At 40.4% G+C, this 11884-nt stretch overlaps 1 non-coding gene across 1 annotated transcript; it reads left to right on the top strand.

Annotated features, from left to right (window-relative positions):
* Nucleotides 1–10152: 10152 nt before the first annotated feature.
* trnae-uuc (transfer RNA glutamic acid (anticodon UUC)) lies at nt 10153–10224 on the top strand. The gene has a single exon. It is a non-coding gene; the product is annotated as a tRNA-Glu (tRNA).
* The last annotated feature ends 1660 nt before the right edge of the window (nt 10225–11884 follow it).

Here is an 11884-nt window from a genome sequence, read left to right as displayed (position 1 = left end):
GTTCTGCGTAAGTGGGGGCAAAATAATATGAGCTTCACATCAAAGAACATTTTAAACAAATGGACTGTATGTACATCTTTTTTCTAATGTTACAATTGGAGTCTAAAGTTATATCTCTTATCAGTGGAGGATGCACTTGCTCAAACCTTTTCTTTAGATTCCTTTTGTACACACTACAGACTGTGACCTCGAGATGCTTGAATGAATGTTGAACATTCACACTTGTGTATGAGTGCCGATTGTTAGCTAATGCATCATGATGAGCCTATCCTTTTTGAGTTACTTACTGAGATCATTCTCATAGCAAGTTCATTACACCTTGTGTACTCGATGTAGTGCGGTGAGCAGTTTCAATCTTAGTTACAATCTTAGTTATCAAAGACTCACTCCACCGACCAAAGCCTCTTCTCTTAGACAACATGACAAAACCATCGCAGCTTGAGAGCAAAAATCGAGCCTCGTAAGAGGTGTTATGTTCCATAGGCAGATTGACATCTTAATGCGATACACATGAACTCAATTTTCTTTGCATACATGTACATTGCACTTGTAATGTTTCTGATATTGCTTCTCTCCTGAATAGCTCAGTCAGTAGAGCATCAGACTTTTAATCTGTGGTCCCTGTTCAAGTGAAAATATTGTTCTTTGCCACTAAAGTGCGCTTGATAAGTTTCTTGAAATACCTCTAGATCAACCTAAGTCAAGGGACAGGACCCTGTTGCCTTGAGCCTTGCCGATTAAACTGACATTTCACATCCGTTTCCCCCAGCTGTGATGCTGTGCATTGGCTGTCATCCCAGGTTAGGCTAGCTAGTTCTGCTGGCAAGCTTGAAATATCAAAATCCTTCCTACTTAAAAAAAAAAAAAATCACTTCTGAGCCTATCCTTTTTGAGTTAATTACTGAGATCATTCTCACAGCAAGTTCATTAGACCTTGTTCACTCATTGTAGTTCGGTGAGCAATTTCTATATTGGATGAGAGAAGGAGCAGACTTGTTCAAGTCACAGAATCCATTCACACTCAAACAACAGGAGCTTGTCAGTGGAGGGTGTACTTGCTCACACCTTTCTTTTCAATTCCTGTTGCATAAGGGAATAAGGGACAAGGGAAGTCATTTTGGAACAAACCTGTGAGGCAACTGTCTTTGAGGCAAAGTGTCTGTATCCAGGGAAGAACATGTGCATGTTCAAGTGCTTGCCCTGTACTTCATTCTCTGAAGTTTACTGAGAAAGACCTGACAGCAGTTGAACACGTTTGGTTGTTGTCTGCTACCTTGTCTCTGTCTCTCTCTGTGTTCGCATGATAGGCACCACTGCATGCCATGCACCAGGCCTCCTTTCTTGTGAGGCTGTCCCTCATGACATCTATGGAGTGCATAATTGAAGACTAAGTGAAAGGATTCCCTTAAGATCTGAATACCTTTGGTTGTTGTCGTACATCGTCTCTGTCTCTCTCTCTCTATGTGTTAAATGCAGACTGCTCAGGTCATGGTGTTGACAGCTTCTAGTATTTTCACTAGATCCAAAGCAGTGTCAAACCTGTTTTTACATTTAAATGTTTTCACTTGGTTTTACATTTTAATGTTAACAAAATAAGAAACAATACACATTATAAATGTTAGATAGCTACATATTTGTACTTCTTGTACAAACTAAGAAAATAATAGAACACTAATTTAGTTATGTGACATATTGACACCTGAGCAAGACATGGGTGAGGGATAAAAAGGCAGGATATTAGTCACACAAAGCACTGCCAAAAAGTTTTAAAAACACAGATGTGGGGAAGCTCATGAAGACAGGCTCAGCTTTAGTCCACAGTATGCTAAATGGGAAACACTGGAGGATGGTACATGAGGGGTTTAAATAGGGAGAGAGTTAATTAGAAGCAGGTGATCGTGATGGTTGATAAGTGTGTGATTGTGAACCGAGCAGTGGTCGTGGTAGGTGATTTGTGCGGATATGTGTGTACGTGTCTGTGTGTGCGTTCCTGGTTGGGTGCGGACCAGAACCTGACAACTTGTTTCCACTTGATATCAGAATTAGTTGAAGAGAATAGCTGGTCCTGTCCTTTATTGCAACTTAAATATAAACATGCTTTTGAGGGACCCTCTGGAGAATGTCTGAGGGGTACACAAGAGTTTAATTCTTATAAACTTTTTCAAGGGCAATTATGTAAACAACCCTCCTTTTTTTCCATATTGTTCTTTGAAGTTTCCACCATTATGCTCAAATTACACATGACATTATAAAAGCTAGTCACCTATGAACCTGCGGGCTTATATAGAAGGGAAAATAAACTATGGACTATTTGTGCTCTGCATTCTTGCGTATTTATTTATGCTAGGCTGTACATAATGCAGCCTTAAAAACATAGGATAAAAATCCCCATGTAACACAATTCAGGTTCTGTCTAAATACATGGCTAGCTAGCTAGTTATTTTACAATCCCATTTAGAACATATATCGTCGTGAATGTCCTGAACAAAACACGCTGTACCTAATCCCCATAAATGACATATCTCTCACTGAATAAAAACTTGTATGCTTCAACAGTATACAGTGGTAGAAATGGCGATCACCTTTAAAAGGATTTCTTACTGTAGGCCTATTATAAACAACATGGAGGAAATTAAAATAAAAATACTTGAGTCAGGTGTCTGTTGAATTCTGAGCGATATATATATAGAGGTTGGAAATTGGTTGTCTAAAAATGAATTGTGATTGTTAAGTCACATAGATGTAAGTGGACATGAAGGGAAAAAATAGTGTGGGTGCCAAGTATGGTGATTGTATTTTTAAAGTTGTAGGAAATGTTACATTCAGAATGTTTGTGAGACAAAAAAAAAAAAAGATATAATTACTATCCATGGTATAATTGACTGTGTTGCAGACAACATAGGCAGGGATTAGACTGAAAAATGTCAGAGTATTTTTAATGCTCTTTATTGCTGTCATCAGAGGTTATGCAGCCATATCCTCCCGAGCAAGTACGGCTTCTAATCCTAACAGTTTGGCCGCCTGCAGACACAAATACCGTGTTGAGCAATATTTAATTACATCTACTTGAAATGCATATTTAATTGCATTGTTAGTATTTATGGAAAACAAGTGTTAGGATTGCTCTGCTCCATTGCAGACTTTCTCACTCTAGCAACTGTGGATTCCATCTCCTCAATCAGTTGGCCCATATCATGTTGACAGGAACCATATTCCATCTTTATAAAAGAATTCAATTTCACCTCCAACTATGAAGAGAAACAGTGTTAAGCAATATTTAATTACATCTACTTGAAATGCATAGTTCATAGCATTGTGAGAATTTATGGAAAACAAGCGTTAGGATTGCTCTGCTCCACTGCAGACTTTCTCACTTTAGCAAACACGGCTTCCAGGTCCTCAATGCATTTATCCCTCTCACTGACATTCATATCTTTAGGTTCCACCTGTACATATGAGTAGAAATATTGTTGAACAGTATTTAAATACATTTAATTGAAATATGACTTTAATTACATTTTGATACATTTGTAATTTATAATTTGTATTGGACTGGAAAGGAAACAAATACAATTTTTATCGCATAGCCGTAATCACATAGCCTGCAGGCCTAATGATGTAAAAATGTGCCCCCAAACATCAAATGTTCAGCAGAAATAACAGGACCTGACACACTAAGGTACCGTAGACCCATTCAAATTGTACTATTGGAATAATAAATTCCAATGCATTCAGTCATTTTAGCTAGTGTTGATTTTGATTCTTGCCACAATTATACTAATAATCAGTGTTACAACTCAGCATGCAAAGTCACCGAACAGTCGACTGTTAATTCTATAGTAAGGAGAATGTAAAACAAACAAACAAAAAACCCACCAACAGTATTTTTTTTTCCTGTAACTGACAAAGATTGCATATGCTAAATGTATGTGTCCTAAATATATTCTAAATACATTTACATTAGTGTTTTTAATTAATTTCTCGAACATTTGTTGAAATGCATTTGTAATTTATATTCAGAGATATTTCAGTGTACTTAAGTACAAGCATTCAATTAGCATCACTGTTCACCATAGCTGTTTTTCCATTTTTTGTGGCTTTTGTCCATTGCCACAGTATGGCTTTAAATCATTTGTCTTGGTTCTACTTTACTTACTATGGCTGATTGAGTTCTCTCAGTAGAGAAGTCCTTCTTGATTAAATTCTTTGTTCTAGTATCTGTTTAAAAAGTAACAGAAAATGTCTTATTAGCGTTGTATAGATACTTAGAACACTTCTACGTAGATCTCTCTCTCTCAGACAAACACACACACACACACAGTTCATCCAAGAAGTCATCCTCTATTCTGGCAGGGATCTGGGCTCGTGTTTTTTCGTTTTTCTTTTTCCCATATTTACCAAATATCCCGTGCTTTTCCTTTTCATATTTCTCAGTAGGAACATGTTCCTTGCGTCTTGGATTGCAATTGTAACTACCGCACTGACCCATAATAAATTTAGTGTACCCGTTATCTGTGATCTGAAGTCTAAAAATGGGTCACAGAAATTGTTCATTTGAAAAATCTGTTCTTTGACTACATCATAATCGCTTAATTGATGCGGCTGCATGATGACATCACACGCCACCCACTGAAATAAAAGCTGAGGATGTCATTGCAGAGGTAGGAGGAGCCAGAGTAGAATATTACAGAATATTACATTGCTTGAATAGTGGCTCTGTCTGCCCTGGGGGTATTATTGAAACCCAAAGGCTGAAAGGATGGGGAGGGAGAGAGAGAGAGAGAGAGCGAGCGAGCGACCATGTGTGAACATATTCTTGTCACGGTATGCCCCCCCCCCCCCAAAGGTCTCCCCGTGTGTGTTTGCTTGTGTGTGTGTGTGTGTGTGTGTGTTCATCCGTGTGGCCATGCTCCCTTGTGTTTCACGGCTGCCCTTCATTGTGTTGTTATTGTTTGCGTATATAAGTCCTTTGTGTAAACGTTAACGTACTTTTGACCTGCTGAGAGTTAGCCTGATTTGACTTAGCCTGTTCCTAACCTTTGTTTAGTATGTTGCATAAAAGCTCATGGAAATATTTCAGATGTAACATACATGTAACTGACCTAGTAGAGCAAAATTACAGAATTGTAAGGAGGAAGTGACGTTCTTGGGGCATATCATTAAAGGGGGAAATACACACAAGCTGTCTCAAAACCGAGCACAAGCCATAATTTCGCTACCTAAACCATAGTGGCATACTCCCCTCTTACTGTTTTAGTCCCACACGCATTACACCGAATACTGCAGGACCAAAGAGTGTCACATTTATCAGCCCAGTGGTAGCTGAGATACCACACCACCCTCTTAGATATGCCTAATATAACTGTCAAAAGGTGTATAACACTGAACCCAGCTACACTCCTTCCTACGGAGGAGGATGGAGATCCACAAGACTGCACAGCAGTCTTAGCTGAAGTATATATACCGCGGGTTGATCTCTTTGAAGAAGCCATAAGTAACCCAGACCTATGCCTCTATGTGGATGGGTCAGCATGCAGGGACGACACAGGGGTCAATAGGGAAGCATACGCGGTAGTAACAGATCATGAAATATTTAAAACAGAAGTATTACCATCCTCCTATTCAGCGCAGGCTGCTGAACTAGTAGCACTGATGGAAGCATGCAAACTAGCTGCAGACAAAACTGTTAATGATTTTGGAGCCATATGGAAACATAGGCAATTCCTGACAAGCTCGGGTAAATATATTAGACATCACCATCTTGCTAGAAGCCATTTTGCTGCCAAAGACAATTGCAGTTGTTAAGTGTGCAGCTCACAGGACTACAGAAGACCAAATCAGCAAGGGGAATAATTTTGCAGATAGAGTAGCAAAGGCAGCTGCAACTAAAACCGCTGTGCAAGCAATACAGGAAACCGCTGCTACCCCGCAGGCCACATTACGGGAAATTCAGTCAGGGGCTCCCGCCACTGAAGGCACCAGGTGGAGACAACTAGAACCTCCTGTTAACAACCCACACTGCTGTCAAAATAGAAGGACGAGGAACCTGGGTACATCACACACACCGTAAGAAGGCTCCGACACCAGCCCCAACTCCAAGCAGCAGCACCCAAACAGACTAGGTCGGAACTGTGTTGAGTAGGGTGTTAACGGCAAGGCCTACCCTTTCGACACTCGGAACCGTCAAGAGACGGTAGAGAAAATCAGACACAGCTAACACAGTCAGAACATAGACTGAATATTAATATGGATGAAGAATCCCATGACTTATGAGAAGACTTGTTACCATTTCAGGGTCCCAACGCCACTGAAGCAGAATGATTAGCAGCTAAATGCCAACAAAATACAGCGTGTATGTCAGCCATTGTGCATGCCCAACATATCGAGCAAGAGTACCTGGTGTGCCAGCACACCAGTGTTCCAAGGACTGTAATCCCTCTGAAAAACGCAGATGTAGGAGAAGTGAATATGACAATCTCTATGTGCCAGGTTATTAACCAGACCTCAAACTGTCCCAGTCCCACTAACCCCGCACCACCGAAAATGATGCTGCATGTGGCAGCTAGTAAGGGTGAGATATTTGTATAGCAGATGAAGCAGCAGGTGCCGGAAGTCTGGTCCAGATGCATCGATTATGTGCAGGTGCACAGCAATGGCACTTGCAGTGACTCCAATAGCAGTTCCCTGTGGAATTGCTCCATGACAACCCTGCAGGGGTATTGGAATGTAATGTGGGTCGGTGGTTCGGTGGCCTATGGTGAATTGCCACAGAACTGGACTGGTTGTTGTTATCCAGCTGTAGTGCGCCCAAGGACGCAGGGTGAGGAGAGACATAACCAGCACAGACTATTGTGGTAGAATTCTGAGGGACCCATGGACCACTCCGGGTGAAACCATTGGTTGGTCCCTTTTCCTGGGCGGTGGCACAGTAGCAGCCCTGCAAAAGATGGCTTAGCTTATCAGTTACTGCAAATAGTTAATGACACCTTAGCAGCAATAGGTGCCTTAAAGATAGAACAACAAGTGATAAGGGCAGCAGTGCTTCAACATAGAATGGTACTAAATCTCCTAACCATGAAGGAAGGAGGAGTGTGCAAAATGATTAACACTTCCTGCTGTTTTTACATTCCAGATCTCAGCGCTAATATTACTGATTATATGAATCTTATGTGATCTGCCTTCACTCCGCAGCCTACAGTTCCAGTAGCGGCTGTAGCGTTGCCCATTCTGCTACTCATTCTTCTTCTTTTTCTTCTTCTTCTGTGTTTACCTCCTTTTTTGTCATTGCGTGTCAGACGTCTTTCTAGTGTGTTCACCATGCCAGCGCTCAGCGGCCATGCCAATGACCAACCCCAGCTCTTTGAAGACATTCTGCTCCCCAAGATGGGCGGTGCTGGTGATCCACATGAAGACATCGTAGTGCTATTTGCTGAATAAAAGTGTGATAATGTGTGATATAAAATAAAGGGGGGAAATGTTGTGGAAATTTACTTTGCTTTATTTTACTTTGCTTTATGTTTCTATAGTCACAGCATAACAGTCTGCAGATAAGCATGTGAGTCAGGTACACCAGCTGCTCACATACCATTCTAACCATAGAGATAGAAGAAGCCTTCAGCGCTCAGGCTAACCAAAACATGAATTAGCCGATACTCTGTAGGAGTCGTTTTTCTTTTTTTTCTCTTTCTTCTGTTCTCTGTATAAGGGGAGGGGGACCGTACTGCGCGTCAGTGCTTTTACTCTGTTATACAGGGGACAGAACTCAATAAACTTTTACTCTTTACTACTCAATGCATAAAGCTGTCTGTGTTTGATGTGCTCTCATTTTCCCACCACATCCATTTAGCAGTACTGAATAACCGAAATGGCTTAAAACAGCTGAGGGGATGTTTGAAACTGAGTGATAAGATGTTCAGCAATTTATATATGATAATACAAGGCAGTAAATTAAATTGGGCTGAACTGGACAATAGTACCTGGCATGAAAAGTATGTCGTAGAGAGTAACAAAAAACTCAACCTCTCACCTCGCGCTCTGAAATGTCTCCGTCACTGTCTGTAGTGTCCTCTAGGATACTGCTGCCCTCACTAAAGTGTGTCACCCTGACCGGGTCAAACATCTCTTGAACATAATGGAAAATCAGCTTCAAGTGCTGCACTGAGCAAGAGTGCACTGTAAATGGCCAGATATAAATGGCAATGTCAGTAGTAAATTTATATATGCAGTCATGGAACAGGACCTAGCTGTAGAGCACAGCTTTAAGGTGCATATTATGATGTGCTCTTACCAATCATCCTCCCGGCTGTGTTTTGCTCTTTTGGCCAAATGTTTCTCTTCCAAAGCAGACAGACCAGACTTGCTGCATATTACTCCGTGCACTATAAATAAACCACATGTATAATGTCTTGTAAACAATGGAACAAGGGAAATTTGAATTGTGACTACTCTGTTAAAGGGGCGGATAAGGCAACCCACCCAAACCCCCCGAAAGCTGTTCTGTTATCTCTAAACATTAACATTAAATATTCACATCATAACTCGACCCCGTGCAGTAGGGCAAACTCACTCGCATGGGGGAAAGGATTACAGACTACCTGTACTGCTGCCGCAACTCTGCGGCCATTCCAACAACATCCACATACATTCCAGCAACATCCTATTATAGGACACAGTGGGCTTAAATACACCCATTTAATAGCATGTTGGACCTTCTTTGGCCTCCAGAACTGCAGCAATTCTTTCTGGCATAGTTTCCACTATGTGCTGAAAATACTCTGCAGGAATCTTGGTCCAATCTTCATAGGATATTTTCTCTCAAATTACATGGAGGGACTGACATGTTCTAAACTGCCTGTTATACTCTTACAGCCGCTTTGAAATACAAAAAAAACATATTTATCTTCCACTCCACTCAAGGATGGCCACACTTGGAATTTCCCTTGGCACATTTAAAACATTGTGTGAGCCAGATAGCTTCTGTTTTCAACCTTCCAATGCTCTGAGTATTAGTGTTCTATGCATATGAGATGCTTCAACACGTCCATGCGTGTTGTAAAGAAACACAGTGTAAGCAGTATTAATGAAAGTGCATCTCTACCTCAAACTCACCAGTGTAACAATTATAGTTTGTGAAATCTAATTTTAAATGGCGATCAGCCTTCTTAACAAATAAGCAGAACTCACCTTGTTAAGTGTTTGTGTTTGTTTGTTTGTGTGTGTGTGTGTGTGTGTGTGTGTAGTTTTAAGCATAGCAAGGCACTTCAGGGTTGCCAGGTGGAGCCTTCCTGAAGACCCTGATACTGAAACAGCATTAAAAGCTGCAATGGCACTGTAGTTGTATTTATCTGCACTAATACAGCTTTGAACTATTGCACTCTTACATACAGTAAGTTTCTATGTACCGGTGTACATTTCTGTGTACCTTTAGTAACTAAAGGGATTCTATTCTAATATTACAAGTGCTAGAAGTGCTGAAACTCAAAACAGTGAAGAAACCAGTGGAGCTTAATGACTGGTCAGATGAAGAGAGTGAAGTGAGGAGTTTCCTTCAGTGTCTGCCATGTCCCAGCTGAGGTGAGTGTGAAGCTTTTATTGGTACTATAGGAGTTGTGTTTAACTTTGAAACTGATGGTGTCACAGCCATTTGTGGCCGAGAGTCTAGAAGAGCATAATTGGCTGTACTCTTAGGGAGAGAGGGAGTGGCATACGCTCTCTCCCCTGTCAATTACAGAGACACCGTGCAATCAAGGGCGTCTATAAGTTCACGCGTCAGAAGGGGGAGGAAAAGACTATTTTCTGAGTACTTAGAATAACATTCCGTATTTTTTGGAGAACATTTTCTAGAGTGTTTTCATGTAGAGAGAGAAATGAGTGGCTAAATTGTCAGAAACATTAAGGAGACAAATGGGGAATATATAACAGCTCTTTCCATGTGTTAGTGACACCAGCGTTCCCTCTTTTCCCAGATGGTAAAAAAGAGCCCTGACTCTTGCAAACTTCATTTTTTTGTAGAACAAAGAGAAAGATGAATAACTCGCTTTATGGCCTTTTTCCACTCATGCATACCAAGTCCAGTATGCATCCAAACATTGTCAGAATAGTAGGAGTGCAGACTTTGAAAAATGGTCTTCTCATGTAAATTCAGCAGCTTTGTCCCTGGTTGTCTAGTGGTTAGGATTCGGCGCTTTCACCCCCGCGGCCCGGGTTCGATTCCCGGTCAGGGAAAAACCTCTTTTTATGCTCATATAAAACGACAGATTCTGCATTAAAACATAAAGTTTGTGTGAGTTGGAGTTGAGCCGACAGCCAAAGGATGACAGTTTTAACTTCTACTCTACCAACTGAGTTATTGAAAGCGACATGCAAGTAATCCCACATGTCCAAACACCAGTATGTTGGCAAGAAACACAGCCAGTTTTGGATGTTTCAATTGTTAAGTTCATTTGACACAAAGAAGAAAGATCGCATTGTATAAGTTGTTCAGCTACAAACAGATATATCTTTTGATGACATTTGGAATCATACTGGACTTTGTGTACATGAATGGAGAAAGGCCATAAATGGTTAGAATAACATTCAGTGCTTTTGGAGAAAAGTTTCGAGAGTTTTGTCATGTAGTGAGAGAAATGAGTGGCTGAAATATCAGGCATTAAAAGTGCAATTTGCACTCAGGGAAAGAAAATTGCTTTCATGTGGACCGCATTGAGATATCGATCTGCCTGTGAAACAAAACACCTCTTAAGAGGCTAGATTTGTGCTCTCAAGCTGCGATGGTGGTTTTCTCATGGCTTCTAAAAGAAGAGGCTGTGGTCAGGGTGGAGTGAGTCTTTGATAACCAAGATTGTTGTTGTTTTGGCCTTCGAATAGACAATGGCATTACCCAGTGTCAGGTCTTTCTCAGTAAACTGCAGAGAATGATATAGAGGGCAAGAAATGGTCAAGCAAAGTTTTATTGGGTGTGTGTCTATAAAAAACACTACAGCTCTCTGATACATTTTTGGTTCAAGATTTAATCATCATGCAAATGATTGTGATTAATGCTTTGTCTGTTTAATTCAAATATTATACTATAAACCTAATATTTTAATAGGGTTGGCAACTTTCTAGTTCCGATTACTACATGTGTGTGAAGTACAGGTGCTGTAGCTATACGGTATACAATTGTCCACAGTAGCCTAATTATAATATATACAACCAAAAATCCATCTAAAATAAACACCAGAAACCTGGACTAAGGGTAATGTACATAAGTACATTAAATCTAGGTAGGACTGCTCAATAGCTAGGATAACAGCAGAACAATTGTCCCGCCGTATAAGCAAAATGAGAGCCTGCTAAGGCCGCCAAGAGGGTGCCAAAGACCATGTATTTATTTCTATTTGTTTTTTAACTATGTTATGTCAGTGGCAGCTCAGATTTCTGCATAGGGCCCCACACAGGCTTGGGCCAGCCCTGGTATCACAGTGTCGTGCACTGGAAAACCATCAAGCCTGTTGACTATGCTACCAGTGTTGTTCATGTAACTGTGCAAATAAACTGCAAACACAATTACTTTTAGAAGTATCATCCAGTTTCTTTTCACAATTGCCAAAATGTAATGAATCACAGCCAGTGTTCTAAAACAGACCTGGAATGTATTCCTGGTTGATGTGCCCTGTTTCTAGTTCCAAAAAAAAAAAAAAAAAAAAAAAATTGGTGGATGAATTTTCAATGAAAGTGCTTCACTCAGCAGCCATTAATGATTCTTATATCCAGTATGAATAAATTGAAATTCCTATCCTTGTATCAGGTGCAGCAATTATGTGTAACAATTGTGAAGCAAAAAAGCAATAGCAACATTTTAATATAACAATATAGGTAATATAGAACTTGATCTAATGATATT

The sequence above is a fragment of the Electrophorus electricus genome, unplaced genomic scaffold, assembly GCF_041902795.1.
Source record: "Electrophorus electricus isolate QZ-2024a unplaced genomic scaffold, ASM4190279v1 Scaffold73, whole genome shotgun sequence".
Taxonomy (NCBI): domain Eukaryota; kingdom Metazoa; phylum Chordata; class Actinopteri; order Gymnotiformes; family Gymnotidae; genus Electrophorus; species Electrophorus electricus.
The sequence above is the reverse complement of the archived record's forward strand: the minus strand, read 5'-3'. Positions and strand labels throughout refer to the sequence as shown.